General features: G+C 47.7%; 2 long non-coding RNA genes across 2 annotated transcripts; both read right to left on the bottom strand.

The window, feature by feature from the left end:
- Positions 1-9,335: 9,335 nt before the first annotated feature.
- On the bottom strand, positions 9,336-10,155 carry LOC123162627 (uncharacterized). The gene is made up of 2 exons (XR_006481370.1): positions 9,778-10,155; positions 9,336-9,693 (listed from the first exon to the last, which is right to left on the bottom strand). It is a non-coding gene; the product is annotated as an uncharacterized lncRNA (long non-coding RNA).
- Positions 10,156-11,336: 1,181 nt separating this feature from the next.
- On the bottom strand, positions 11,337-12,160 carry LOC123162928 (uncharacterized). Its single transcript, XR_006481580.1, has 2 exons — positions 11,783-12,160; positions 11,337-11,699 (listed from the first exon to the last, which is right to left on the bottom strand). It is a non-coding gene; the product is annotated as an uncharacterized lncRNA (long non-coding RNA).
- Between the last annotated feature and the right edge of the window lie 1,007 nt (positions 12,161-13,167).

Genomic DNA, 13,167 nt, shown 5'->3' with positions numbered 1-13,167 from the left:
CATTCAGTGATTTCTTTCCTGGGAGCACATTCAGTGATTTGTCTATGATGGATGTCTTTTCCTGTGTATGTCAATGCACGACCTTGTAAGAAGACCGCTGAAAACAATGCCTTGGGTGGGTTATCACATTGAATAATTTCTGTGTAGGCATTTTTTAGTCTTAGCAAGTTAATTTCATTGCAGTGACCATAAATTGGAGAATTCAATATCTGTGGAGAATTGGTGTTTATACTTTATCAAATTTATAAAACTTATGTACACGGTCCATAGGATGGTGCAAGGTATTTGTGGACTGGATTATTTCATTTTGGATTAATGATTCTCCCCTTGCACTGAAGTTTGAGCCTATGAGGTGATGAATTTTGTTCCTAGCTACACCTGAACAACAACAGTCAATTGGAACAGTTCGAGCACAAAAGCAAATCTTCTTGGTGTAACCGGAGCTGGTAGGAGAGGCAAAGAAAGACATGGATAAACTTTTGCTGTTTCTGGGCGAGGAAAACCATATGGCTAGTTGTACTGCTTTGAACACTACTAAAAGCCGCCTGAGATTTTTAGTATTGAAGCCATGAGGAAAACAGGAATTTCGTGGACACACTTCAATCTGGGATTGGAGTTGGACTGGATGTTTTGGTGTGGAAATGTACGTGGTCTCGTTTGGATGGGCTGGGCGGACTGGGGAGTTAAATGAACTGGATCGGGGCGGTTTGGTTTGAGGAGAAAAAAAGAAGGAAAAATGGATAAAAACCGTGGGCTCAAATGCATGGACGCTGGCACTCCGCTATCCCCTCCTCCTTTCTTGGCTGGGTATACAAGGTGAGGGAGGCCCTCACTGAACCACTAGAGAAGAAGCTCTGTCAGAAAGGGTTTGGCTAATTCCATTGCATGCTAGATTCTTCAGACATGCTCCAGCTGTGTTATTATACTACTCCCTCTGTAAAACAACCCAGCATGGCCAGCAGTTGTTTCACCTTTAAGGCTAACACATCTTTCCCAACACGACGAGTAATTTCTTGCCAAGTTCTTTGAACATGTCAGTAGATTTGTAACACCCAATCTCACTTTCAGTTCATCAACTTCCTTGGATCATGTACATAACAGACAAGCAAGCAACTGCATTACAGTAATGCTAGTTACAACTGCAGTACTGAATGTTGGAAAAGAAGGATAGAGAAACATTAGTTTGGATCTTTCCAAGTGTTTGAGCTAGAGCCCTAAGCCATGTGAAGCTGCCTCCTGATCGAGAAGGTTTTCTTGACCATGGAGCTGGAGCACCTCCTGATTGGCTGCATCATCTTGGGCGCCTGCACCAATTGTGTCCTGCGCAGCCGTTTGGCGTCCTCTGCTTCTTGGTAACCTTGGCGGAATTTGCGTTTCGCGGCTTCCATCTTCTCCTCGGAGCAGAGGCCAGCACGGTCCCCCGCGGCGGAACCGGGCGCATCTTTTCTGATTGCCACCGTCTTCAAGACCGACGCCTTCGTCTTGGCTATGTCAGAATCGGCGGTGATCTCCTTTGTCTGCAGCATGTTGATGTTGTCAAGCTTGTGCAGAGCGTGTCTGACCTTGGCGAGCTCGTCTTGCATGGACGCCCTCCACCCGCTCACGAGGCCTCTGGCCAGGACGCGGACGCGCTCCGACTCGTGCCTGCGCAGCGCGCAGACGGACTTGCCGAGGTCCGTGGAAACCAACAGGTTGGGCATCACGGGAACCAGTCGCAGCGTCTCAAGGGACTCCGCCATGTGGTCGTCGAGAATCCGGCAGAGGCGCTCCGCCTGATCGTCGTCCGCGGCGTCGCAGAGCTGCTCCACGATGTCGACCCTGGCGCGCCGGAGCTCGCCGCGTGAGTGGTCAGGGTCGGAGGGCTTGATGTTGATGGCGGCATCCACAGAGTCGAAGGCGCGGAAGAAACGCTTCCATCGGCGGAGCGGGCTGCTCTGCGTGGGCGTGGCCATGGCGTGGCGGCGAACGCGAGCTCTGTCCTCTGTCTCTGTGTGACCTAGTTGTCTCGCGGGTGTAGGCACAAGGAAAGCGATGAATTCTCTTGTGGATGTAGTACGCTTATATAAGTTCTGATGATGTGCAAGTCGAGCTCCACTCCAATTCGGATCAAGGAAACGCGTCAGGAATCCGAGTTCCACATGGGCAGACGCGCGAATCCGTCCGGGCAAGGCAGTTTTCGCAGGGCGCTCAGATGCAAATCCTCCACCCGATTCTTCCTCCCCCGAAGTAAGGTCAGCTCTAACGCGGCGACCCATTTCATCCGTCCGCGTTTGTTTGGGTCCACGCAGATAAACACGCAGCTAAAGGTGGAGACGAAAACAAACTTGTTTTTTTTTGCCATGACCCATTTTTTAGCCGGGTTTGCGTCGGCGCGGATGCCCATGACGCCCTCCCTTGTCCTGACCCGCGGCTAAGTTTTTTTACCGGAGCTGAGAGCTATCGGTGGAGAATCTGCCATTCACTTGGTTTCTCTGGGATTCGTGAATTTGGGAGGAGCAATGCTACACGTACAAACGAGTTACAAGGTTTTACAAAGAGGGTTAATTTGATTGGTCAATAGATGGGGAGGTGCCCCCCCCTGAAAATCAGGGGGGGCAAGTTTGTGATTGGTTAGTAGATGAAAAAAATCCTAGTCAGCGTGTAATTGCGTGTAACTCTTTGTATGTTTAGCATTATTGATTTGGGAGATAGATCGGGAATTTGGGAGACGGGGCGAGCAAGAAAGAAAGAAGAGACGCGGGAGACGGGGCAATTGGCGGCAATCACTTTGAATCCGAGTCAGCCCAGGAATAGCTAAAATGCGCTGGAATTTGAACATTTTTTTTGCTGGAATTTGAACATTTACATAGGTTTGCCATCTTTCCAACTACTCCATCCAATTTGAACTAAAACCACGACGGTTAATTTGGAACGGAGGGAGTAGTAAGTGCCATTTCGGGAAAACAACAACAACAACAACAATTCTACGTGCTGAAATATTGTGTTCGACGAACTGTAGTAGGTTAAACGCTCACGGCTTCTCATTCTTTGATGAGTGACTCAAGAGGGTGTGGCTCCTCCGGTCTGACTGCAGTCTCTTTACTGAAACCTTGGCAGTATTTCGTGTTGTGTTAGACCTGTAGTTATACGTAAATACGTATTATAACTTGTATACAATTATATTTGTACTCAGAGAGGTTTTCCTCTCTCTCTATATATATATTGTCGTGGCCGACCCATTAGGTGTCGAAGCCCACAATACCCCAAAACCTTTGCATAACATGGTATCAGTTATGATCTTTCGATCCTAACCTAATCGCTACGTCGCCGCTGCCCGACCTAGTCGCTACGTCGCCGCCGCCGCCAATGTCGTCTTCCGCTGCTAACTCTTCGGCGGCCACCGCTGCGGCCCTCTCCGGCGCGGCTACTCTTGCTGCTCTCACCGGCGCAGCTACCCTGCCTGCCGCCGCCACCGAGCTCTCTGCCCTGCCAGCGCTCGCTGATCCCACCGGATCGGCCGCGCCCTCCCTCGGTCCGCCGGCTCATGTGTCGCCGTTCCTGTCTACTCTCCTCCAAGGAGGACCTGCATCTACCCCGCTGATGACGAGATCGACGGGGGCCCTGTTCTTCGGGTCTACTTCTTCGGCCCCTCAAGGATCGCCGGCGTTGCACCCCAACTATGGCATGCTGGCGCCCTATGCACCGCCGCCGTACGCGCATGATCCTGCTGCCTACGGTGCGTTCTACGGCGCTCCTTACGGCGCCCCCTATGGCATGTCCTATGGCGCCCCCTACGGCGCTCATCATGGTGCTGGCTATGGGGCTCTGTACGGCTCCGGCTACTCGGCGATCCCAAGGCCTGCTCCTTATGGCGCGTCACCGCCTCCACCACCACCGGTTCCTCCGGCTGCATCGCACTCTTCGTCCGCGGTGGATGTCGCCCTGTCTGGTGCTGCCACTGTACCGCCCTACGATTTTGCCCTCGACGTCATCACAACTCCGCTGTTCTACTTCAGCAACCTCCTCCCGGTGAAACTGAAGATGGACAACTATTTGTTCTGGCGTGCACAGATTCTTCCTCTCCTTCGCAGCCATTATCTGGAAGGTTTTGTGGATGGAACTTTGCCCTGCCCTTCCCCAGATCATCATATGTTCAGACCATGGATTGCTCAAGATCAAGCGATTCTCTCAGCGATACAGTCCTCTCTCACCGAGGGCGTTGCCGGCTTGGTACTGTTTGCTACTACATCCCATGAGGTATGGAGCGCGCTGGAATCTAGTTTCTCTGCTCAGTCCTCGTCTCAACATATGGCCCTTCGTACCCAGCTTAATGAGACTCGTAAGGATCATCACTCCGTCACCGTCTTATTCAACAAAATCAAGCGCCTTGCTAATCAACTTGCCTCTATTGGCGAGCCCCTTCGTGATACGGAGTTTACCACATATGTTCTTCAAGGTCTCGATGCCGAGTATGACTCTCTTGTTGAGGTGATCCAGGAACGCAAGGTTCCCATCAAACCACAGGAGCTTTTTCAGCGACTTCTCTCCACCGAGCAGCGCCTCGCCAGTCGTCATCCAGATGAGCCACCCTCGGTCAACGCTGCTGTTCGCGGCGGGAAGGGGGGTGCTCGTTCCGGCGCCCGCTCTGCTGCTCCGCCGGCTGTTTCGGCCCCCCTGCGGGAGGCAAGGGTCCTGTCCCTCCTGCTGCATCTACTCAGTCGTGTCCCACCATTGTCATCGAGAATGGGGGCCCATGTGCTTGTTGTGCCGCTTGTGGAGCTGCTGCCCCTTGTCAGCTGTGTGGCATCCCTCGCCACGTTGCGTCTCGCTGTCATCATCGTTTTCAGCCTGAGTTTCTTGGACTTGGCAACAACGGCAAGGGCAATGAGCGTCAAGTCAACATGACGCAACATCAAGGGAAGACTCAGTCCTATCACGTTGATCCCACATGGTACATGACACTGGCGCTACCGAGCACGTGACAAATGAATTGGACAAGCTTGCTATCCGTGAGGCCTACCATGGTCCTGACAAGGTTCACACAACCAATGGGGCAGGTATGCACATCTCTCATGTTGGTCAGGCATCTCTCCTCACACACACATCTAGGCAGTTGCGTCTTAAGAATGTTCTTCGAGTTCCCACTGTTGCCCGTAACTTGCTATCTGTTCCTAAACTTACTTATAATAATAACATGTTTTGTGAGTTTCATCCGTTTCATCTTTTTATCAAGGATCGGGCTACGCGGGACGTTCTTCTTAGCGGGCGCCTTCATCATGGACTATATGCTCTTGATGCGCCGCGCTCTGTCTCTCCAGCTGTCCCTCAAGTCTTCAGCGCTGTTCGAGTGTCTCCCTCACAATGGCACTCTCGTCTTGGCCATCCAGCTACACCCATTGTTCGACATATTCTTCACCGTCATGAGTTATCGTCGGTGTCTAGTAATAAAGATGTCTCAGTTTGTGATGCTTGTCAGCAGGGAAAGAGTCATCAGTTACCTTTTTCTATTTCTAGTCATGTAGTCAAAACTCCTCTTGAGCTTGTGTTTTCAGATGTTTGGGGTCCTGCTCAGATGTCTGTTAGTGGTCATGAGTACTATGTCAGTTTTATTGATGCTTATAGTCGCTTTACCTGGATTTATCTTCTTAAACATAAGTCTGATGTGTTCGATGTTTTTCTTAAATTCCAAGCACATGTTGAGCGTCTCCTACAACACAAAATTATTCATGTACAATCAGATTGGGGGGGGGGGGTGAGTACCACAATCTAAATACCTTCTTCGAGAAACTTGGGATTTCGCATCGTGTGTCTTGTCCTCATACACATCAGCAGAATGGTTCAGCTGAACGTAAGCATCGTCATTTTGTTGAGACAGGCTTAACCTTACTAGCCCATGCCTCTGTTCCTTTTCGTTTTTGGAGTGATGCTTTCACTACTGCCTGTTTTCTCATAAACAGACTTTCATCGCGACTCCTTGGCATGAAAACTCCGCTAGAAATCTTGCTTCATGAGACTCCGGATTATACCTTTCTCAAAGTCTTCGGTTGTGCGTGTTGGCCGCATCTCCGCCCTTACAATAATCGTAAGCTTGAGTTTCGTTCTAAAAATGTGTCTTCCTTGGGTACAGTCCGTTGCACAAAGGTTATAAATGCCTTCACGTTCCAACAAATCGTGTGTATATTTCGCGTGATGTTATCTTTGATGAGCATGTTTTTCCTTTTTTAATCTTCCAACTCCTGTCACCACATCTAATGAACCCGTGCATTCATCTCCTTTATTGCCTGATCAATTTGTAGATGCCGCACACTCGCCTCTTTTGTTGTCTAACCATGGTGCAGGAACTGGTAGAGGTGCTCGGCTTGTTCTCCTAGAGGACTCCTCCACTGCTCCGACGGCTTCTTCGACGGATCACGTCGATCATGCCGCTGCACCCTCCTGCATGGGGCATGCAGGGTCCCCTGCACCCGCGCCCGCCAGACACTTGGATCCGGCTTCGGTAGCAGCGGGTTCGCGCTCGACGGATCCCCTTGATCCCGCGCCCTCTTCCCCCTGCATGGGCCATGCAGGGTCGGATCTGCTCACGCCCGCTACGCGTGCGGCCCCGGCTCGGCTGGAGCTGGACCTCCCTGCGTCGCCTGTCTTCGCCTCGCCCGTGACCGGGCCGGTCTCGCCTGCATTGCCCGATCCGGCGATGACTGCGTCTACGGACTCGCCTGGGTCACCTGGTCCGGCGACGCCCGCGCCTACTGGCTCGTCTCCTGGCAGCCCGTCATTGTCACGGTCACCATCACCCGTGTTGTCTTCTTCTCAGGAGATGCGGGACTCTCCATCGAAGGTTCCTGTGACTTCCATTGCGCCAACTGCTCTGGTTGCTCAGCGCCCACACACTCGCAACAAGAGTGGTATTTTTAAACCGTTTCAACGCACCGATGGCACGGTTGCCTGGCTCGCGGCTTGTATCGCTCATTCTGCAACTGATCCCTCTGCTGAACCCCGTCATTATCAAGCAGCTCTGGGTATTCCTCACTGGCGATCTGCAATGGAACAAGAGTATCAGGCATTGCTCAAAAATGGTACGTGGCGTCTTGTTCCTCCGCACAGTGCTGTCAATATTATTGATTCTAAATGGGTATTCAAAGTTAAGCGACATGCTGATGGCTCTATTGAACGATATAAGGCTCGGCTTGTTGCTCGTGGGTTCAAACAACGTCAAGGTCTTGATTATGATGATACCTTCAGTCCTGCGATCAAGCCGACGACTATTCGCCTGCTCTTGTCTCTTGCGGTTACTCGTGGATGGTCTCTTCGACAGCTCGATGTTCAGAATGCTTTTTTGCATGGTGTTCTTGATGAAGAGGTCTATATGCATCAGCCGCCTGGTTTTGTTGATCCTACTCGTCCACAACATTTGTGTTGCTTGGTAAAGGCTCTTTATGGTCTTAAACAGGCGCCACGTGCTTGGCATGCGCGCATCGCTTCTGCTCTCCGTGCACATGGATTTGTTCCTTCGCCAGCTGATACGTCCTTGTTCATGCTACAGTGCCCTGCGGTCACTATTTACCTGTTGGTGTATGTCGATGACATTATATTGATCAGCTCGTCGGCCCTTGCTGCGGATCGTCTTGTTTCTGCTTTGAGTGGTGATTTTGCCATTACAAATCTTGGTCGGCTTCACTATTTCCTTGGCTTGGAGGTCTCTCATTCTGATGCCGGTCTGACTCTCACTTAGCAGAAGTACTCTCTAGATTTTCTTCGTCGTGCTGGTATGCTTCAGTGTAAGCCTGCTTCCACTCCCATGACAGCTTCTGATAGACTCTCTGCACTTGATGGTACCCTTCTTCCTTCGGATGAAGCTACAACGTATCGCAGTATTGTTGGTGGGCTACAGTATTTGACGATTACTCGTCCTGATATCTCTTATACGGTGAACAACATGTGCCAGTTTCTTCATGCTCCTCGGGATACTCACTGGACTGCTGTGAAGCGCATTCTGCGCTATGTTCGTTTGACTGCTGCTCTGGGTCTGCATCTTCGGTCTGCCCCTTCCGGTAGCCTCTCGGCGTTTTCTAATGCAGATTGGGCTGGTAGCCCAGATGATAGGCGATCCATGGGGGGATATGCAGTGTTCTATGGTCCTAATTTGATCGCCTGGAGTGCTCGTAAACAAGCTACAATGTCTCGTAGTAGTACTGAAGCTGAATACAAAGCGGTTGCCAATGCCACCGCTGAACTTATCTGGGTTCAGGCCTTGCTTCGAGAGTTGAGAGTCTCTCAGCGTCACCCACCTGTTCTTTGGTGTGACAACATCGGTGCTACGTACCTTTCTTCAAATCCGGTATTTCATGCCCGAACGAAACACATTGAAGTTGACTATCACTTTGTCAGAGAACGAGTTTCACAGGAGTTGCTTCAGATCAAGTTCATCCCATCGAAGGATCAACTTGCCGACATCTTCACGAAGCCATTGCCTTTGCCTCAATTTGAGGGTTGTCGTCGCAATCTTAACCTTCTGAAATCTTCAGATCACGGTTAAGATTGAGGAAGGGTGTTAGACTTGTAGTTATACGTAAATACGTATTATAACTTGTATACAATTGTATGTGTACTCAGAGAAGTATTTTTCTGCCGCCGGCAAGACGTTGAAGAGAAGGGCTGGCCAACGATGGTCCGATCTGGTACGTGATGAGACAAGAGTTCCTACGTCCATGCAACTACTAATCCTTCTTATACATCGGCCTACAATGACTCGAAGCCTCATAGTATTTTTTATCCCGTTGTAGGTATGGGAAAGCCCGGCGGTAGCGGTAGCAACTCCAAATCTGCATTTAGGCGAGCTCTTTCGAAAGTACGTACTAATAGGCAAGAACATGGGTCTGCCAAAAAAGCTTCAGATAGTGCGACGAATTAAACTACACACTTCCAAACACCTTTATTCTTACACATACATACTACATACTACATACACCTCCAGATACAAAATACTACATACTTCGTACTCACATAGAAACAGCCGACTCCATACTACGTACTCCAACAGGAACAATCTTATTAATACTACCTCTAATTCCGTACCATATTTATAACTTCATCTACATGTATACTCCTAATCCATGGTGGAATCTCTTCACATGGTCATTCATACTACATACTTCGGTCATATAGTGAAAAAAAGGACTACATCCTATACATACCACGTAATTCGACCTCTCAATCGCCATGAAGTTTTGCAGCTGACATCGATTTTCCAACCAGCAAACAACAAAACACAAGAAAAGGGACAGTCTGCTATAAAAAAAAGGGACAGTACAAGAAGAAAATACCAACGATTCTGAATCGTAATTCACAATCTTCATACAAAACCAACATGACAGAACATTTTATTATATTAATCCATCATGGAAATACATTGACAATGCTCAAGGGAAATACATCTTCACTACTGCAATTTAAATTGAATGAAATAAAACCTATTACTTTAACTATTACTTTAACTAGACTGTCCTATATTCATGACGCCAAGTATTCTAACGTCCACAGGTACTCCTATTGTGGCCCGTCACGCCACAAGCCATGCACCGCCTAGGCGCGAAACCAGTACCGCGTCGACGTTCGTCCAGTTGTCGCCGGATCAAAGAAATTAGTCTGCCATGCATCTCAATTGTGGTCATCAAATGGTCGATCCTCCCAATAACTTCCATCATGCGGTTGTAGTGACTGCCACAAAAAAAAGAAATGAAATCACCAACTAGATATAAACTTACTAGAATACGTGTACACACATATTAAGAATATACCTACTCAAGGGAAATGGTGATGCTTTGATTCTCGTCACCGGCGGGCTGATCAGATCCAATGCGTCCACTCTCTTCACCGGCGGGCTTCTCGGATCCATCAGCTCCGTCCATACTACCAAATAGAAAGATACTATTCTTTAATTGTAAACTAATCTGCTGCAGTATCTGGCGTCTGGGACGAAACGTGTAGGCCCTATTTATAGGGCTGCGTGAACCCGTGATTAGCGAATTAGTTGCTCGTACCTGCCCACCTACAACCAGGGAATGCTTTATCTAAAAAAAACTCCATCGAATAATTAAATAAGCTTCCGGGTTAACGGGTTCTGCCCACGATCGCTACATCCTACACCCGGCTGGACTTCTCGTACCTGCGGGACACGTGGAGACCAACGAGGGAGGGGGTAACTACTCCTGGTAGTAGATAAAATATGTCCTATATATAGGGAAATTCCATACTACTACCGGGGGTAGTTACCCCCTAAGAATCCACCGTAGATCTCAGCTTCCTGGATGGAGCGTGAGTTTTCTTGTATGTATCGTTGCCAATGATAACGGGCTAGCAGAAACTAGCATCCGACCCGTTTGCCATTGCTTATAATTTATTTAATTTATTTATTAAATGCTTATCCCATCGTTTCTGTTGTTATCCCAAATTTTGAATCAGGCTAATAACCAACCAAGACTATTTCCTACGCAAAGCCATCCTTATCCAGCTATTAAGAACCTAGGTTGTTGTTGTACGCGCTAACAAACTTTTTAGTATCTGCCAGGCCGTTTCTTTCATCGCCGGCTGGCGCCCGTGGATCGGCGCCATCGCAAGTATTTTTCTGCCGCCGGCAAGACGTTGAAGAGAAGGCCTGGCCAACGATGGTCCGATCTGGTACGTGATGAGACAAGAGTTCCTACGTCCATGCAACTACTAATCCTTCTTATACATCGGCCTACAATGACTCGAAGCCTCATACGTACACTGAGTATTTTTTATCCCGTTGTAGGTATGGGAAAGCCCGGCGGTAGCGGTAGCAACTCCAAATCTGCATTTAGGCGAGCTCTTTTGAAAGTACGTACTAATAGGCAAGAACATGGGTCTGCCAAAAAAGCTTCAGCTTGTGCGACGAATTAAACTACACACTTCCAAACACCTTTATTCTTACACATACATACTACATACTACATACACCTCCAGATACAAAATACTACATACTTCGTACTCACATAGAAACAGCCGACTCCATACTACGTACTCCAACAGGAACAATCTTATTAATACTACCTCTAATTCCGTACCATATTTATAACTTCATCTACATGTATACTCCTAATCCATGGTCGAATCTCTTCACATGGTCATTCATACTACATACTTCGGTCATATAGTGAAAAAAAGGACTACATCCTATACATACCACGTAATTCGACCTCTCAATCGCCATGAAGTTTTGCAGCTGACATCGATTTTCCAACCAGCAAACAACAAAACACAAGAAAAGGGACAGTCTGCTATAAAAAAAAGGGACAGTACAAGAAGAAAATACCAACGATTCTGAATCGTAATTCACAATCTTCATACAAAACCAACATGACAGAACATTTTATTATATTCATCCATCATGGAAATACATTGACAATGCTCAAGGGAAATACATCTTCACTACTGCAATTTAAATTGAATGAAATAAAACCTATTACTTTAACTAGACTGTCCTATCTTCATGACGCCAAGTATTCTAACGAGAAGCACGTCCACAGGTACTCCTATTGTGGCCCGTCACGCCACAAGCCATGCACCGCCTAGGCGCGAAACCAGTACCGCGTCGACCTTCGTCCAGTTGTCGCCGGATCAAAGAAATTAGTCTGCCATGCATCTCAATTGTGGTCATCAAATGGTCGATCCTCCCAATAACTTCCATCATGCGGCTGCAGTGACTGCCACAAAAAAAGAAATGAAATCACCAACTAGATATAAACTTACTAGAATACGTGTACACACAGATTAAGAATATACTTACTCAAGGGAAATGGTGATGCTTTGATTCTCGTCACCGGCGGGCTGATCAGATCCAATGCGTCCACTCTCTTCACCGGCGGGCTTCTCGGATCCATCAGCTCCGTCCATACTACCAAATAGAAAGATACTATTCTTTAATTGTAAACTAATCTGCTGCAGTATCTGGCGTCTGGGACGAAACGTGTAGGCCCTATTTATAGGGCTGCGTGAACCCGTGATTAGCGAATTAGTTGCTCGTACCTGCCCACCTACAACCAGGGAATGCTTTATCTAAAAAAAACTCCATCGAATAATTAAATAAGCTTCCGGGTTAACGGGTTCTGCCCACGATCGCTACATCCTACACCCGGCTGGACTTCTCGTACCTGCGGGACACGTGGAGACCAACGAGGGAGGGGGTAACTACTCCTGGTAGTAGATAAAATATGTCCTATATATATATATATATATATATATATATATATATATATATATATATATATATATATTGTCGTGGCCGACCCATTAGGTGTCGAAGCCCACAATACCCCAAAACCTTTGCATAACATGTTGCAAAAACGATACCAGATGATTATGAGCATTTTCTCCATAATTATTAGTTATAGGAGTTTCTTTTGTAAGTTCTTGAATCTATGATAGAAACATTGTGCCTGTAATTTTCTTTCTAGTTTGAATAAGGTCATGTCATCTCAAAAAATAACGCACAGTCATGGTAGGCCCTCTTTGGTTCAGGGAACGACTTATCTGGTGTTGCCTAGCAAGAAAGGGTACCGAAACTCACGTTGAACGGGATGACGCTCCCATGGAAAAGAAACTAACCAGATCACCAGCGGGCATCAGCGATGTTGGCATATCAACCCTGCCTAGATAAAAGTTTTCTCCTAGAGCAGCACAACACCACACCACCGAACCCCAATAGAGGGGGTCCGCAAGTATAGTGGTTGTGCAACCTAAATCCAACAACGATGTTCTATTTCCGACGTGAACTCTTTTACAACGACTCAAAAGAAGTGAAAAGGATACCATTGTCACGGGAACCGGTCCCTGTGGGGCAAGGTGTTCATTGAGAGTCCAGTATCCAAACATCTCGATGAGCTTCTTGGGAGGAGGCTTGGAAACCAACAAAAACAAAATAGACTCGTAAGGTTGACCAAGCATGGGACACAAGTGACAAACCATGCTAGCTACTCCCCCCCGATCCAAAATAAGGGTCGTGGTTTCAGTAGCATAAGTATTCATAAAATCCTTATATTGAAATCATGACAATTTTCTACAAACTGAACCACGAGCTCATGATCATGACATAATTGTTTTGGGGTGGCATTTTTCAGAGAAAATCATGGAAAGTTATTAGAACATGAAATCTCGATCTACCTTGATGACAAA

This window comes from Triticum aestivum, chromosome 7B (genome assembly GCF_018294505.1).
Source record: "Triticum aestivum cultivar Chinese Spring chromosome 7B, IWGSC CS RefSeq v2.1, whole genome shotgun sequence".
NCBI lineage: Eukaryota > Viridiplantae > Streptophyta > Magnoliopsida > Poales > Poaceae > Triticum > Triticum aestivum.
The sequence above is the reverse complement of the archived record's forward strand: the minus strand, read 5'-3'. Positions and strand labels throughout refer to the sequence as shown.